Below are 5,497 nucleotides of genomic sequence, written 5' to 3' on the forward strand. Positions count from 1 at the left end.
ATCTCTATACTGTGGTATAAAGGATCCATATTATTATTATTATTATTATTTTGTGCCCTCTTCTTTGTCATATGAGCAGGAGCAAGGACAAGAATATTCTTGTTGAAGAAGATCCAGAACCTGAAAGGACTCTGAAGAGAAAATTAAGAGAAGCTAAATTACAACAATCCAGAGATAACCTTTCAGAAATTTTCGAACAGGAAGAGGAGATGGCAGCCGAAAATAATAATAATGTAAGGAAGATGCTTGGTGACTTTACTGCACCTAATTCCAATTTACATGGAAGAAGCATCTCCATTCCTGCCATTGAAGCAAACAACTTTGAGCCGAAACCTCAATTAGTTTCTCTGATGCAGCAGAACTGCAAGTTTCATGGACTTCCATCTGAAGATCCTTTTCAGTTCTTAACTGAATTCTTGCAGATATGTGATACTGTTAAGACTAATGGAGTATATCCTGAAGTCTACAGGCTCATGCTTTTCCCTTTTGCTGTAAGAGACAGAGCTAGAATATGGTCGTATTCTCAACCTAAAGACAGCCTGAACTCTTGGGATAAGTTGGTCAAGGCTTTCTTAGCCAAGTTCTTCCCTCCTCAAAAGCTGAGCAAGCTTAGAGTGGATGTTCAAACCTTCAGACAGAAAGAAGGTGAACCCCTCTATGAAACTTGGGAGAGATACAAAGGACTGACCAAAAAGTGTCCTTCTGACATGCTTTCAGAATGGACCATCCTAGATATATTCTATGATGGTCTGTCTGAGCTATCAAAGATGTCACTGGACACTTCTGCAGGTGGATCCATTCACCTAAAGAAAACGCCTGCAGAAGCTCAAAAACTCATTGACATGGTTGCTAATAACCAGTTCATGTACACATTTGAAAGGAATCCTGTGAGCAATGGGACGCCTATGAAGAAGGGAGTTCTTGAAGTTGATACTCTGAATGCATGGAGAGGAAGCAGAAAAAGCTTCTCTCAAAGCAGAGTCAACCAGAGCCCCCACAGTCAAACTCTAAGTTTGGTGTTGGGTGGCCACAACCAAACTCTAAGTTTGGTGTTGAACTCCCATATCCAAACTCTAAGTTTGGTGTTGGAGAGTCTCAACAAAGCTCTACACATCTGTGAGGCTCCATGAGAGCCCACTGTCAAGCTATTGACACTAAAGAAGTGCTTGTTGGGAGGCAACCCAATTTTTATTTATTTATCTAACTATATTTTTCTTAGTTATATGTCTTTGTAGGTTCATGATCATGTGGAGTCACAAAATAAATATAAAAATTGAAAACGGAATCAAAAAACAGCTGAAGAAAAATCACACCCTGGAGGAGCATCTGTCTGGCGTTCAGCGCCAGAACAGAGCATGGTTCTGGCGTTGAACGCCCAAAATGGGCAGCTTCTGGGCGCTGAACGCCAGAACAGGCATGCTTCTGGCGTTCAACGCCAGAAATGGCACACAAATGGGCGTTGAACGCCCAAAATGGCCACCAACCTGGCGCTGAACGCCCAGAGTTGTGTGCAAAGGCATTTTTACATGCCTAATGGGTGCAGGGATGTAAATCCTTGAAGACCTCAGGATCTGTGGACCCCATAGGATCATGCTGGAATAGGATTCACCCTCCTCTTGCTTCTGTCACTAACGCCCAGCACTCGCGAGTTTGAAGCTCGTCACAGTCATTCAATCATTGAATCCTACTCGGAATACCACAGACAAGGTTTAGACTTTCCGGATTCTCTTGAATGCCACTATCATTCTAGCTTACACCACGAAGATTCTGATTAAGAGATCTAAGAGACACTCATTCAGTCGAAGGTAGAACGGAAGTGGTTGTCAGGCACGCGTTCATAGGGAATGATGATGATTGTCACGTTCATCACATTCAGGTTGAAGTACGAATGAATATCTTAGAAGCGAAATAAGATGAATTGAATAGAAAACAGTAGTACTTTGCATTAATTTTTGAGGAACAGCAGAGCTCCACACCTTAATCTATGGGGTGTAGAAACTCTACCGTTGAAAATACATAAGTGAAGGTCCAGGCATGGCCGAGAGGGCCAGCCCATCTGATCTAAGATAGCATACAACTGATCAAAGATACCTAATACAATAGTAAAAGATCCTATTTATAATAAACTAGCTACTAGGGTTTACATGAGTAAGTAATTGATGCATAAATTCACTTCCGGGGCTCACTTGGTGTGTGCTTGGGCTGAGCTTTAACTTTCCACGTGCAGAGGCCATTTGTGGAGTTGAACGCCAGGTTTTGATCCATTTCTGGCGTTCAACTCTGGTTTTGGATCCTTTTCTGGCGCTGGACGCTAGAATTGGGCAGAGAGCTGGCGTTGAACGCCAGTTTGCGTCGTCTATTCTTAGCCAAAGTATGGACTATTATATATTGCTGGAAAGCCCTGGATGTCTACTTTCCAAAGAAATTGGAAGCGCGCCATTTTGAGTTCTTTAGCTCCAGAAAATCCATTTTGAGTGCAGGGAGGTCAGAATCCAGCAGCATCAGCAGTCCTTCTTCAACCTCTGAATCTGATTTCTGCTCAAGTCCCTCAATTTCAGCCAGAAAATACCTGAAATCACAGAAAAACACACAAACTCATAGTAAAGTCTCCTCCCTCATTGCTTTTTGATCTTCTCTTATTTCATGAAGCATGATGGAGTGCTCTTGATGTTCCACCCTTAGTTGTCCCATATTGGAACTTAATTCTCCTAGGGAGGTGTTGATTTGCTCCTAATATTTATGTGGAGGGAAGTGCATCCCCTGAGGAATCTCAGGGATCTCTTGATTTGCAGCCACATGTTCTACCACTGAGCTATAGACCCTTGAGATGAATCTTTCCATCTCCCATGACTCGGAGGTGGAAGCCTTTGTCTTCCCTTCCCCTCTTTTATGCCCTGGATGTCTACTTTCCAACGCAATTGGAAGCGCACCATTTCGAGTTCTGTAGCTCCAGAAAATCCACTTTGAGTGCAGGGAGGTCAGAATCCAACAGCATCAGCAGTCCTTCTTCAACCTCTGAATCTGATTTTTGCTCAAGTCCCTCAATTTCAGCCAGAAAATACCTGAAATCACAGAAAAATAGACAAACTCATAGTAAAGTCCAGAAATGTAAATTTAACATAAAAACTAATGAAAACATTGGAATGAATCCACCTTAGTGATGGTGGCGTTTCCTTCTTGAGGAACCAATGATGTCCTTGAGCTCTTCTATGTCTCTTCCTTGCCTTTGTTGCTCCTCCTTCATTGCTTTTAGATCTTCTCTGATTTCATGAAGGATGATGGAGTGCTCTTGATGTTCCACCCTTAGTTGCTTCCAATAATTGTGTGGAAGAAAATGTATCCCCTGAGGTATCTCTTGATTTGCAGTCAAATATTCTACCACTGAGCTATGGACCCTTGATGGAAGCTTTTGTCTTCCCTTTTTTCTTTCTAGAGGTTTCTCTGGCCTTAGGTGCCATCAATGGTTATGGAAAAACAAAAAAGATATGCTTTTACCACACCAAACTTGGAATGTTGCTCGCCCTCGAGCAAAAGAAGAAAGAATAGAAGAACAAGAAGAAGATATGGAGGAGATGGAGGGAGGTGTATATTCGGCCATATGGGTGGGATTGGGTGGGAAAGAGATGTTGAATTTTGAAGGTAAGTGGGTGTATGGATGTGAGTGGTAAAGGGTTAATAGGGAAGAGTGTTTATTGGGAATGGAGGATGATTGAGAAGAGAGAAGAGAGTAAGTGGAGGTAGGTGGGGATCCTGTGGGGTCCACAGATCCTGAGGTGATCCTGTGGGGTACACAGATCTTGAGGTGTCAAGGCATTTACATCCCTGCACCAATTTAGGCATACAAAATGCCTTTGCACACAACTCTGGGTGTTCAGTGCCAGATTGGTGCCCATTTTGGGCGTTCAACGCCCATTTGCTACCTTTTCTGGCGTTGAACACCAGAACCATGCTTGTTCTGGGCGTTCAGCACCAGGATGCTGCCCATTTTGGGCGTTCAGCGCCAGAACCATGCTCTGTTCTGGCGTTGAACGCCAGGCAGATGCTCCTCCAGGGTATGATTTTTCTTCTGCTGTTTTTGATTCCGTTTTCAATTTTTATATTTATTTTGTGACTCCACATGATCATGAACCTATAAAGACATGTAACTAAGAAAAATATTGTTAGATAAATAAAAATTGGGTTGCCTCCCAACAAGCGCTTCTTTAATGTCAATAGCTTGACAGTGGGCTCTCATGGACCCTCACAAATGTTCAGAGCATTGTTGAGACTCCCCAACACCAAACTTAGAGTTTGGATATGGGAGTTCAACACCAAACTTAGAGTTTGGTTGTGGCCTCCCAACACCAAACTTAGAGTTTGATTGTGGGGGCTCTGGTTGACTCTGTTTTGAGAGAAGCTTTTCATGCTTCCTCTCCATGGTCAGAGAGGGGCATGAGGTTTATTCCTGAACCAAGGTCACACAGAGCCTTGAAGATCATGGTGCCTATGGTACAAGGTATTATGAACTTCCCAGGATCCTGTCTCTTCTGAGGCAATGTCAGTTGATCCAGGTCACTTAGTTCATTGATGAACAAGGGAGGTTCAACTTCCCAAGTATCAATGCCAAATAATTTGGCATTTAGCTTCATGATTGCACCAAGGAACTTGACAGTTTGCTCTTCAGTAACATCCTCATTCTCTCCAGAAAAGGAATACTCATCAGAGCTCATGAAGAGCATAAGGAGGTTCAATGGAATCTCTATGGTTTCTAGATGAGTCTCAGATTCCTTTGGTTCCTCAGAGGGAAGCTCTTTATTGGTCACTGGACGTCCCAAGAGGTCTTCCTCCTTGGGATTCACGTCCTCTCCTCTCCTCATAGGTTCGGCCATGATGCTTATGTCAATGGCCTTGCACTCTCCTTTTGGGTTCTCTTATGTATTGCTTGGGAGAGTACTAGAAGGGATTTCAGTGATCCTCTTACTCAGCTGGCCCACTTGTGCTTCCAAATTTCTAATGGAAGACATTGTCTCATTCATGAAACTCACAGTGGCCTTAGATAGATCAGAGACTAAGTTTGCTAAATTAGAAGTATTTTGTTCAGAGTTCTCTGTCTATTGCTGAGTGGATGATGGAAAAGGTTTATTATTGTTAAACATGTTTCTTCCACCATTATTAAAGCCTTGTTGAGGCTTTTGATCCTTCCATGAGAAATTTGGATGATTTCTCCATGATGAGTTATAGGTGTTTCCATAAGGTTCACCTAAGTAATTTACCTCTGCTATTGCAGGGTTCTCAGGATCATAAGCTTCTTCTGCATAAGAAGCCTCTTGGGTACTGTTGGATGCAGCTTGCATTCCATGCAGACTCTGAGAGATCATATTGACTTGCTGAGTCATATTTTATTCTGAGCCAATATGGCATTCAGAGTATCAACTTCAAGAACTCCCTTCTTCATAGGTGTCCCATTATTCATAGGATTCTCTCAGAAGTGTACATGAACTGGTTATTTGCAACCATG

The sequence above is a fragment of the Arachis ipaensis genome, chromosome B03, assembly GCF_000816755.2.
Source record: "Arachis ipaensis cultivar K30076 chromosome B03, Araip1.1, whole genome shotgun sequence".
NCBI classification, from domain to species: Eukaryota; Viridiplantae; Streptophyta; class Magnoliopsida; order Fabales; family Fabaceae; genus Arachis; species Arachis ipaensis.